The sequence below is a fragment of the Polyodon spathula genome, chromosome 6 (assembly GCF_017654505.1).
Source record: "Polyodon spathula isolate WHYD16114869_AA chromosome 6, ASM1765450v1, whole genome shotgun sequence".
Taxonomy (NCBI): Eukaryota; Metazoa; Chordata; class Actinopteri; order Acipenseriformes; family Polyodontidae; genus Polyodon; species Polyodon spathula.
Window position 1 is genome coordinate 47,163,556 of NC_054539.1, and position 13,699 is coordinate 47,177,254.

The following is a 13,699-nucleotide window of genomic DNA, read 5'->3' on the forward strand; positions in this document are numbered from 1 at the left end:
TGTTTTAAATGCTGAAACAGGAGTTATTAGGAATAAAATAGCACGAGATTTCGGAATTGCAATGCGCTGCTGTGACAGAAAAAGAGTCTGCATCAGAGATACCGTACAGTATACATTTATATACTGGATATAAACAAAGTTTGCACTGGATGCCGACAAACAACCAAAGGCTCCAAACGCATTAATGTCAATGCACAATGTAATGCCTGTGTTCTACTTATATTCTATTAATCTCTAGTATTTTGTTTAATAAGTATTGCTGTGCAGGACTCACTCTAAGACTGTTACCTTTTATTTTAAAATGTGCACGGATTAATCTACCAATTTAATCAACTAATGCTCACAGATTAACCGATCAAATATTTTAATCGAGTGACAGCTCTAATATATAGTAAATATGCATATTTAATTTCTAAATTTGCCTTTCAGTGTTGCTGATCTCTTTTCAGTTCTCTATTAAGTTATCACATTTCTCTTTGCATTCTGAAGCAAAGTTGCCACCTACTAGTTTTTAACAAGAGGGGAATGTCCATGCATAACATTATTTGTACCTGAACAGCCTTCTACAATGTTTTGAAATGGATTGGGTTTAAACAAAAACAAACTGGTGTTTTGGGAGTAAAAAAATACAGCACTGTGTGACTCCCTCCAACCCACAAAAACCTCTTTCTTTGAAGTAAATGCTATAGTAGCAAATGGTAAGCTTGAAATTGGAACCCAATGTTTGTTGGATAAATCATCTTTAGACAGCAATTTGCAAACAGAGTTATCATGGGCAGGCCAAGCTACAATCTCCTAACCAAAGACTGAAATTATTGCATAGCAGTGGAGGGTCCACTTATAAATTTGTCTCCAGCATCCTCCATCCACCTGATAAAGATGAATGGAATTACTGCTAGGTTTATTAGAAAAACACTCGTACTAGGACAATCTTGAGGATTTAAAAGCTGTGTGTGGCAGATGTGGAGTCAGAACTTTTTTTTTTTCCTCCCCTCGTGCAGTTATTTCTGTAGGATTTCCCTTTGAGAGGACATTGTGGTATGCGGCTCGCAGGATGTTTTTCAGAGTAGATAATGGCAGCAACCTCCACATCCTCTGATGGGTAGGCAGAAATTTCCCACAGAATATGATAGAGCCACATCACGCCATCTTATTAGTTTATTATCTTTCAATAAAGAAAAAAACATATCCACAAAGCATCTAGTTTAAACGTTTGTTTAAAAAAGAAAAAAAGAAATACATTAATAAATACATTGAGAGGTCAAGCACCTAAGTGCACCTTTAGTTGTTTCTCCCTAATTCTGTAACATTTTTTTTTAATTATTTTACAAAAAGTGTACAGGGGTAAATGCTTAGCAATTGTTGAAGTGGTACTTTCCCTCCTTGCAAGAAAAATTCCTGGTTTCACGAAGCAGGGATAGCACAAGCATTGGCAACGTGAGCTCCATATATTGTTCTGAAGAGTATCTGAAGAGCAGGCCTCACAGCTTGACCTCTTTTTATTTCAAGGGTGTCCAGTACTAATTCTGCAGAAGTACAGTAAATATGTGCTTCTGGCATTTTCACTTTTGTCTACAGATATCTAAACTGCAAATACCAAATCATATTTTCAGACTTATACGTACAAAAAATTCACACAGCCCTGAAATAAAATGGAATTTCTATGAAAAGAGCCTTGCTGGAAATAATTCCATGTTGCTGAAAACCATAGTTTTTGTGTCAAACTGTATTTAAACCTCTATGACTGGCATGTCAACAAAACATAAACAAATAAAAATGTTAAATTGAATTGTTTATCCAACAAAATTTGAACCTACCAAAGTTAGTTTTGATTTAATTATGACTTGAAAAAGTGTCAAGTTACTCTTGACAGACCTATTCAGTTCTAATTTAACAGGCCCCAGATTGTCTGCCGCTGCCTTTTGTTTGCGTAAATGAAATCTGAAACAAATGTGAATATGATACCTTTCTGTCCCACCGCTCCTTAGGAAAGCGGTTTTATAATCACTCAGAAATGTGTTCTATTCTTCCCTAAACCTTCTTCTTCCCTTGGTACCCTAAAACCAAGTTAGATGGAAATAATTTAGTGTAACCACACAAAGACAGACAAGTTATGGCAAAAGATACTCCTTGATCTTACTTTTATAAAGGCAACCAGGGGCCTATTGCACAAAAGTGGTTTAAAGAGTTACCCTGATAACTTCCAGGTTTAATTGTGAAAGTCAGGCTTAGTCTGTTGCACAAAACAAGATAATAATAACTCAGGCTTAAAACCATGGTAACATATCACACTTAAATAAGCCTGCTTCAGAGCAGGATAACAAAGATTAATCCTGACTTTTAAAACTGAAAAGAAAAAATGGTAACACCTTTTATACCGAGAGTGGTAGATGATATTGGTGCTATAATTATAAGAAGGGCTTTTCGTGGGGAGAGGGTGTTCAGCGATCGCCAGGATCCAATATTCCAGATTCCACCCTGTACGAGCGATACCGCTTCTCTAGGGATAGTATCCTGTATCTGGCGGATCTCCTAAGATCCTCCCTTGAGCAACCAACCCAACGGAGAAGCGTCCTTACCCATATACAGGTACTCTGCATAGATCTAAGATTTATGGCCTGTGGAACATTTTTGTATACATTCGGCGATGCTGATAATCTTAATAAGGCAACGATATGCAGAGCTATAAGGAAAGTGTACCTTGCACTGAAGAAGTTGCTGATAAAACAAGTGATCAGGAGAGGATTTATCAGTATGCACGTCTATAAAGAGGTATGTGAAAAATACAGCGAACAAGGGGTGGGGTTTGGCTGGAGATGCAGTACTGATGTCCTTTTGCTATGCAGTGCCTTATAAACCTGTTTTACTCTGAAAGAAATATATTTTAAACAGCGTGTGTGAAAATAAATTGGATCTGACGCGCCTGACAAGCACTGAATAAACGGACCGCTAAGGGTTTACACTTCAGGCTCTTTTTTTACATTTTTAAAACCATCAAATGTAAAAGACCTTGAAAAATATTAAATATGTCAAATTGAACAAATAATGAGATCAATTATGTTAATTGAGAGCTTAAATTGGAATGAAAACCAGAAGGCCCTGTGGCCTTCGAGGACAGGAGCTTGTCACCCCTGTACTAGAATTACATTTGAGGTCCTGTGAGCTTTATAGATGTTTATGATCTCATGTATTTGTTAATGGAGATGGACATGCCCTTTGATTCTTATGGTTCCCCACCCCAGCTTGAGAACAGAAAACTTGTGTGGACTTTAGTATGAGCTGCCCTGTACATTAAAAAAAATGGCTTCTCACTCAGGTTTTAGACATTATTTCAGTACAGGCATTGATATTTTAAAACAACTGATACACACATCTTCAAATGTCATTTGAATTGTTTTTTTCCCTATTTTGTGGTGCTTGCAGTCATTCTGAGTGGTTCTGGGTTTCCATGCTTATTATGTTTCTCTAAAATTGCTGTTACTTGGCTTTGAGCTTGTTTGGGTTATCCAGGACTGAACTGCCTTCCTCATTCCATTGAAACTGTTTGACCTTTCAACTCTGACAACCCCACCTATGCTAAATACACATAGACAGAGAATAAGTGGGACTGACACGACAGAGTTGAAAGATTACATGATATGAATATAAGGAGGAAGGCTGTTAGCCCCAGCACTTAATATTCTCCAGGCAAGCTCAAAGCCAGGTAAAGTCTTGCTAGGGTTGGACACAGAAGAGCATGTTTCCAGCAACATGGCAGGATTTCCACTGAGGCTGTTATCATAGAAAATAAAAGATTTTGGATAATATTCAGCTTGTCAGTCTGAGCTCCTCTTTTTGCAGTTGTTCTCATTCTTTTTTTTTTATATCTGTGTGCAGGTCAGCAAGGAACCAATTTCTTGTTTCCGAGTGTTTACGTTTACTCATTCTTTGTCCATCTGCAGTATTTTCCTGACGCTTTCTGTTTATACTGTAAAAAGTATTTCCTTCCTTCCTTTACATTTAGCCCCTGAGTTCCCCTGGGGTGTGTGTTTTGATAATCCAGCAAGTAATCATGCACTCAGTCTACACAAGGAAGGATTGAAACCTCTTCACTTAGCTCCCAAAGAATGGGACAGCGGGAGCAGTGTCATTGTCTCCAGCACAGTTGTTCATTGTCCTAGAAAACTAGAAAGCATCCTTGAATTTACTTCACAACAATGTTTAAGTAGGAGCCAAGGCTAAGAAACTGATACCTCACCCTCCACATAAAGGTAAACATGCTGATACACAGTTCTATTCGATTACATTTCACAAACACAATGATTGTTCTTTAGAAATAGAACCTCTACAAATCTTAAATTAATAGTAGATAGAGCTAAGTGTGTGCATAAAAATATATGTATTGTGGGTTCTGTAAATTCATGAATCCGTTTTGGCCCTGTTTTTCTACCCAATTTTGAAATAACAAATGTAATGTTGCAGCTGCAACTGGACAATTAGAAAAACTGAAGATCAATGGTCGAACACTGTTTCTGCTGTCAATCAAATATTCTCTCTTCATCTGTCGAACCAACGAATATTGCCAAGCTTCAGAACTCTAGAGTTGAGGTTCAGCCTGGAACTCTTGACAGGATTTTTTTTTGTCCCCAAATCATGCGACCAAGGCAAGATAGGCAAATTGGCATAATCAGGATCTGAAACAGTGAGCTCCAAGTCATACTTTGACTCACCCTGCAGTCCTGCTCAGATACTTTATGTGCTATGGAGACACAAATAGCTGGGTTTAAAGACTAAAATACATATTACAACAACTGATGAAGGCACCTCTTTGCAGGCAGTTTCTGCAGAGGAAAACTAATCAGCTGGAAGTGTTGATAAAATACCCTTAATCTGCATCTTGAAGGCTACTCCACTCTAGGTTTAATAGGTAAAAAACCTAGAGTGCTGTGGTTAACTACTTTAGCTTATGGATGGCAGATTAGAAGGAGTTGAATTATGATTTCAGGAAAAAAAAGACATGAGCTGGAATCCAAGGTACATGTTGATAGTTATGTGTATTTAGGATATATCCTGGTTCCCCTGCTGACATGACAGGTCACATGGCTGTATTTCAAACAATTGAAATCAAATATGAAATGATTAGGTACCTATACCAGTCATTAAAATATCTGTATATTACAAAGTATGAAATACATGCACAGAATCTTTAACAGAAGAAAAGCTAGACCAGTGCTAGTATTGCTTGAGCAAAGAAATATATATATATATAAAACTTAGTCAGCACTCCTTTTAAGACAAAAAAAAAAACCACATGTAATTGACAGATGGTGAAAGGTGTAAATCAAGAATCGAACAGGAGTTTACAGTTTTGATCAAAATTCAAGACTGCATTTCCACTGTATTTTTGTTTAGGTTATGCAGGGAGGCTTGCAAATATAGTGTGTGCATTTTGTCCTTTTAAATACAGCTGAGTGGATAAATGGCTTCCACATGAAAAAAAATTGAAAGGGGTTTACTGTTTAACTGAAGTTGCTTCATTTTATCCTTGCCGCATATACATTTTTTTGCACTGTATAATGTTGTTTATCTTTAACAGAAGTATCATTAGGCCTGCATGTGTCCAAATGTAGGTGGTTTTGCAAAACCTGGACCAAAAAAGAAGACTTTATTCACTAAATTGTTTTTGGCAAAAAGGCTACAGGGGAAAAAACTGTTAATGTAGCAAAAATAAAAGTAAACCACCCAGAATGTTATTTTAAAGGCTCCTATGTGAACCTAAGTTGTTTTACAAAATGATATTCCACCTTAAGAGAAAAAAAATATTTCAGTGGTCCTTAAGACTTTGAAAGATGCCACTGTGTATGGCAAAGCAGTGAATATAAACATACAGAAAGTGTGAATTGCAATGCAAATAAACTGGTCTGTTGTAACTCTGTGTTCTTGGCAAGCTCTGTTTAATACACAAAGGGGGGGAAGGGGGAGCTGTGGACCAGGATAGGATTTTTCATTCGCTACCATCCCTTGTCTTCCTGTACATGTGTGAATCCCTCTCCCCAGCTGCTCAAAAAGTATTTTACCAGATAATTACATGCTTAACAGCAGTAAACACGCTCTTTTCCGCACTGGTGCACTGTTGTTTACTTAGCTACTCACAGCTGAATGCAGAGAACATTTAGTATTAAAAACAAAGTAAAACTAATTGAGTCAGTGTGGTCTAGTGGAATGATCCTGTATTCAATTCCCACCTCGGGCACTGACTCACTGTTATACAAGGCTGGTCTCTTGACCTCTTTGTGCCTTGGTCCCAACCAGATGTAAAGCTGGGAAGAAGTAAAACTAACAATTGAAGCTTGGCTATGCAGGTTTGACAATACATTAAAATAATATCTAACCTTAATTCTGCAAAGTTAAATAGAATGCTAACAACATGTTGTTTCACGTGTTACTTGCTAGAGGAAACTCATTTTTATCAAGCCTAGTTATGTTTGATAATTGAATCATCTATACATCTTACAGATCAGTACCTGAATCTCAAAACTGTATTCCCAATTTGGGATTTGTCAAGCACAATGCTTGTCCTTGATTCCAATATGTAAAAGGTAATATTCACATTAAAGATAAATACTATGTATACAGATATCACCTAGTGTTCATAACAGAGATGAAAAATCTCAGCTGATTTGGTGGTTTTCTGCTTTTACTCAGTCCCCCATAGGCCATGATCAAACCACAAGACTGACACAAACACCTTCTACATCCGCAACTGATGACCTGTGCAACACACTGCAGGGCAGGGTCCACTGTCATCCAAACCACCCACAGGTCATTGTGGGTCCACTGTCATCCAAACCACCCACAGGTCATTGTTGTCCAATTTTCAACCATGGCCAAGAAGTGATGATGCTTCAATTTTTGGCAGCAGAACTCGCCAACAGATTGCACGTTTTGTGTGCTGTAGTAGTGCGTTCCTTGTAGGAGGCATACTCTGCTCAGATGGTGATGATGACGCAAGGCAGAACACCCTGTACTGAATGTTCTTAACATCTGATGATGAAGGCTGACTAAACAGATGACACACACATTTCTCAAGAGCAGCGACAACAGACACCCAAGCTGTCTTCAAAGAATTCTTCATTTTTGGTTCCCACAGTGAAGGCCGCCTTCCCTTTGCCGTCGAATGCATTAGTGGAATCAGAGGCAGTAAAGACATGAAGTCCAATCATGGACTCCGTCACGCTGGAACCCAGTGCAGATGATTCAATGATACAAGCTTTGTTCTTCACGCCAGCGGCCATATATAAATGAGCTGGTATCTGGGAACTCCAACATCAGTATCTGGGCTGTGGATGAGTACATTACAGTATGTGCTATTGGCATAATGAACATGATGAAGGATTCCAGTGTCCGCTTCCTTATGGTCACAGCTCAATTAATCAACAACATCCACGCGGAGTACAGAGTTCGTGACTTGTAGCCAGTGACACTGTGGTCCATGGGCAACATATATTGAGATGTCATTCTTCAATACACCAAATTTGCTCTTTTCCATGTGTTGAGGAGGAACTCTATGAGCACCTCTATTTTTCCCGCTGGTTAAGACTAACCTTTTTTAATTGGTATGCATGCGTACCTGTGTACCAGTTAAACCAACGGGACGCTAGTCTACATGTGGCTAGAAAATTTAGAATTTAATCTGTTGCTTCTACATCGTTGCTTCAAATTTCAGGGACACTATTCTATAGTATGTAGAAATTGTAGCTAGAATGTTGATGGATAACACATAGAAGACAATACATAGATGATATTTCCTCTCAAAGTTTTTGGTGTTTTTTTAGTCCACGTAATTTGCCAGCATTTTATTTTCAGTAGAATACAATAATAAACTTTATTCTTACGTATGTGTATATAGGATTGTGTGAGTCATACTTACCATTATCCTCATAATTTTTGGCTTGAATGCTTTTCTGTTTTATCTGCGTAAATAAACATATAAATAAAACTGATTGTAAATAGCGATAAGTTTTATAGTTTATAGTTTTTATACTTTAATATTTTGAACAGAATTCCTAATTGTCAAGTGATTTTTTTTTCTTCTTTAACAAATTAGATATTGGTAACTGTAACAATATTTCATACATGCCAACATTCCCTATATGGTCAGGACAGTATTGAATTCCTAGTAAATGTCCCGCACCCCGATGCATAGGAAGAAAGTCCCGATATTTACCCATAGGAAAAAGATTCTGCATAGTAGTTAATGAAAACCACACGCTGTGCTCTTCGTGCGGCTGACACATCTGCTGATCACGAACTTATACAAAAGTAAAAACGCTTCATTATGTCTATTATTAATGTCATGATGGTCGTGTCGTGTTGAGTTGGGTGAATACGTTTATTATACGATGATGAGTATTTTTTGGCGTATGACTGCTCCACCCCCCCTCCCCCCTCCGGAAACGAGGGTCCTGCTGAACAGTTTACACTTGTTGGCAAGTATGATATTTGCAAGTTGCGTCTGCTGAACAGCAATGTTCAAACAGCTTTAAACAAAAAGTAGGACTCGCTTTATCCATTACTATTAAGTTGTATCAAACACAACTTGGGAACTTAAACGTAACACACCGCTGCAATGTAACATGAAGGCTCTAATGCTTCGGCATTGGTACCTAATCAGTTTTTTTTTGTTTTTATTTGTAATTTCTAATATTAAACTATAATATTAATTATTAATAATTAATAATAATATAATATTAAAACAGTTCATAATAGTAAATCATTTTTTTCAAGGAATATAATATTACTAATTTTGTCGACTTTATACCGCTTCAGTACATCTCATGCCATTATCTGACAAATTGATCACTGACTACCAGGAATGGACCAATTGTACCACTTATTTACTTGCCTGTACAACCTATTTTCTAAAAAAAAATCACCTTGAAATAAATCGATAAGGCGAATCTTAGCTCAGCATTAATTTTCAGCAAGTTTTTTCTCCAGTGAAGAAGCTAGTCACATGACTTTTTAAATCACTTTCATTAGCTGGTTTATTCTATGACGTAATGTTGCCTCTACAAAAGTAACAGCCATTTGATACAGTTACTTGCAACAAAGCCTAAAACTTGTAGCTTGCATGCCACTTTCTACAAAGAAAGTATTCCTTTCTATATTATTCTAGCCACATGTAGACTACAGTCCCCTCGGCTTTGTCAACCTCTGATTATGGATCAAGAGGGTACAAGGTGTTGGAAAGCCATATTCTCTGCAGAAAACATGTAGTTTACTCGTTGCAGTATCTATAGCCTGTTGTCTGCTTTTTCTTTGTGACCTGATGTTGATGGAGACAAACATGGTGATCCAGCGGATTATAAAATACACCCCATGTTTAAACAAGCATCTTTTGAAAAACAAGAAGTTGCCAGTCATTTGATTCCTATAGCAGAGTGAAAAATCAAGAGTAATTTTAAACTTCTTTATCAACACGTTTAAGATTTTTTTAATTTTTTTTTTTACGTTGTACACAGACCCTTTTTAAGTTCGAACATTGTTTTTTTTATTAAACGTACATGACACATGGAGCACATAGCACTGTTTTCTATGGGACAACTATAGCAACCCATGTATGCTCTATTAAAAAAAGTTTGGTCCATGTCCACCATCTTGGATTGATGAAAACTTAACAAAATTACAAACATAAATACTCTATTGTCTAATCACATATATGGTACAAGTTGCACATTATTATGTACTTGAAAAAATATGTTGGATAACATGGAAAAAAGTTTGAATGGAATATAAGATACATGTGTTTGCAGGTTTGTACACTGTTAGTTTTAAAACGAGATTATCAGGGGAGGTATAGTAACTAGTAAATGCGAGATTGCAAGATTGCATTTCATTGCACTGACGATGACTGTCTGATTGCTGGAATAAAAACAATCGCACATTGGTGGAGGAACCGATGCGCTCAAGAGATAACATAGGTTAAGCATAAAGGAACAAAGGGCCACACCAAGATAACACCATTTTAGGCACTGAGCCAGAACCAGTTTTCTTTATGACACTTACTTGAGGGTTGCTCAGGGTGATTGAACCCACAAAAAGAAGGAAGGAGGGGGCTGAGGTCAGTGGCTACTTAATCAGTGTGCACTCAGCTCACTTCTCTCTTTGATTCAGACTAGTATTGGAGACTTGTCGATCGAGAAAGTCCTGGAGGATCAAACCTACAGTATAGCAGGCCCCGGTTCTAGTTCTGTGATTTCCCTTTTTCTTGGTTCTGTTTTTGTGGTTTTGTGTTTCCTCTTCTACAACTAATTAACCCAAAGAAGCAGAAGCTTTCAAAAGAGAGAGAGAGGAGGGTCGCTGTTTCATTATTTATGCCATGGTTTTATTCAGGGTATAAACTAAATAAAATACAAAATAATAATAATCTTTATTTTTATATAGTGCCTTTCATAGTGGACCACTGTCACAAAGTGCTTTACAACATATACTAGACTAGTATGTTGCAGAGTCACTTACAACAATGTATCACCCGAAAGATGGAACATAAGGAGGTTAAGTGACTTGCTCAGAGTCACACAATGAGTCAGTGGTTGAACTGGGATTTGAAGTGGGGACCGCCTGATTACAAGCCTGTTTCTTTAATCACTGGACCACACAGCCTCGTATGGCCATGCAGATTAATTCAATAGAAATGCTGAGCTGAAGGAAATCAAGACAAGATGCAACATACAGGGTTAAGAATTATCATAAACATCTGAAAGCTGTAATAAAAGCAAAAGGAGGAGGACACACACAATACTAAAGTAGGGGGGGGGCAATACTTTCATCATGAACGAATACTTTAAATGATAAAAGTTTATTTTGTTTTTATTAAAGATTATTTGTCAAATTACTAGAAATTGCTTTTTATTTCACTAAATACTTAGTCCTTAATCTGTTACCTTGAATTGTGGTTTAATGAGTGTAGGGTGCCAATACTTTTGTCTGCATAAACAAGTTGTCTTAAAGTTAAGAAAACTTATACTAGAACTAAAGAGTGAAGTTGGGGGCAGTGAAAGGGGTACTGAAACTAAGTAAGAATATTTGAAAGCCTTGCTGCAGTATACTTCAGTTTTAAATAAAATGTTGAAATGTTAATCTGAAATGCAAAAAAAAAAAAAAAAAAAAAAAAAAGAGGTGGTTCCCATGACTTTCCATGGATTTAGTTTTTGTGGTAACTTTTAGAAACGTTAAGTTTCTTTCTCGATGCTGGGTGATGTGCTCAGAAATAGCATTTTGTGATAAGACAAAAATAAAAAGACTGTGCACTTAAATACCGGTAGAGATCATGTAAATAAATAAGCTTGCATATGCTTATACAGATTTATTGTTAAAACATCACACACTACTGTTATGGTCAGGTTTTTATAATGTGGATCTGTATCGGCCACATGAAACTCACCTGTCTGCAGATTAAAAGGTGACAATTTGTTTATAATTTAAAGCACTTTGGAGGTACACACAGCACAACCTAGTTGTGCAAGTTAAAAATTTAACCGTCTTTCAATTGAAAAGAGACGGATCAGTGAGATCTTAAAGGAAAATTATTCAGAACCGCTATATTTGTCCCATCCCTAATATATAGTCTATTTAGATCAACTTCTAAATAGGAGCGTTTATATAAAAATATAAAAAACACCACAGTTCACAAGTGCATTTCCACACTGCATGGCCTTGTAAGACATACAGACACTTGTAATGAAATTATTGGTTAGTTAAGAGCACCAGCAATGTGTGTAAGGGAAGCTAATGACTTTTTTATAGGCAATTATGTTGTATGATCCCTTAATTGAAAGAAAACATATATTGCATCTATATCTACTCCTCCGCCTCCCCCAAATCTAATCAGTGAGTCATTATATGTCATGCAAATGTGTAACTCGGTCTTAAGTTATATTCTATCAGACCATTTTGGAGATAGCATTACTGCAAGGAAAAACAACAAGATGGCTCAGGCAGCCATTTTGAATATGGGTATGAGCTCTCCAGTTCCCCAGGGGTGAATATTTTACTTGTATTGTTTTTAAAAATAAAGTCCAAAGACACATTTGCAGTTAATTTTTGCCTTCACAGAAATAAGTGGTTCTTATAAGCACTCCCTCACCAGGGATGCTAAATGAACTACCACTCCACTGTACCAAGTCTTGGATGTTCCCAACATTTTTTTGATGTAGAACAAGGTTGCAACCCCCACCTCCCCACTGCAACTGAAAATATTTCATTATCAGAACAAATTGTCTGTTGCCAAGGAACAGTGCCTGCTGTATTCAATGTGTTAAGTGATTGTGAAAAAAAAGTGTGTATTACAGTAGAACTAAATATGGTAAATACCAGAACGAATAAAGCCTGGGACACACATGAGCGGCAAGGGGCGATAACGCAAAATTGGTGGACACGCAACAGCGTATATGCGGCAGCAGTTTTCAAAATAAATCATGCCCCTACCAATACAGCCAAACGCTACAAATTATGGACTGGCTTTCCAACCCTTCATTATGCTTTTTTAAAAATTGCCTTATGTTTCTGAAAGCTTCAGTTTCCCCCTTGACTCTGTTCTTGCAGAATTAAATCACAAGAATTGGATTACCCCTAACAGGCACCAAATAAAACCAGGCCAAAATGTTTGGAATGTAATTGGGATTAACACGTCTTCTTGTTACTTGTGTGTGTGATGAAGTAATATAAGATAATAATCGCACAAATCATGTTGAAGGATATTCTGAAGTTTTCACCCAGATATGACGGACCATGCAATCCAAAAACCTGTCTGATTTGTTACAGCTGGAAATGTCACTACAGGAAAATGTCTCGACTGCAAAATATTGCTCGCATAGCAATGTCGCCATTCTAAAATTCTGCCTTTACTATACTTTTCCACGGCTGTATCTGTTCATCAATGCGAGTTCAGTCTCACAGAAATAAATGGTGAGCGGTATGCACGGCAAAATGCTGCTTTTTCCACGCTGCTCATGTGTGTCCTAGGCTCAAGACTTGCTTTTTTTGTGTGTGCCATTTTTCACTTACATTACCACCTTTTATCATTTACCATAATACACAGAAACAAAAAAGGTACTTACAAAATTTGGATTATTTAATCCTGAAGACCATTTCATGTGAGGGATCCTGTAGGTTTATTAATCAATTATGGGACTGTAGCATTTAATAACCTCCAAACCTTTTTGATAAGAAACATCAAAAATGTCACCAGTCTCCATTGTGTACTTCATTTGTATATACTGGTTTAAACATGGACGCTTGTGCTGTATCAGAAACGGATGTTTTCTGATGGATACATTGGATATATTGGAAGTTGATTATTCCACTGTAAAGGGGTTAAGTAGAAACTTTTAATACCAAACATATTTACTTGTGGCAAGTTGAAGTAATTGAAGTCCTTTTGATTCTTTCTTATTTTAATGACCACTCGATTGGAAGTTTCAATATTTCCACTGTTGGAATGGCTGTGGGGTTGTGGGTTGCTGGTGCTCCACTGCCGATAAAACCCCAGGCCAAAGCATTTGCACACCACATGCTCTACTGAACAAATCTCCAGGGAAACCAGTATAATACCAAAGAGATGCACCACATCTTGGGTTTCCCCACAAACAGGCCCCCACATCAGTGTCAACCACATCAAAGTCAATGAATTAGTTCTACTATGTGTCACAAAAGTCCA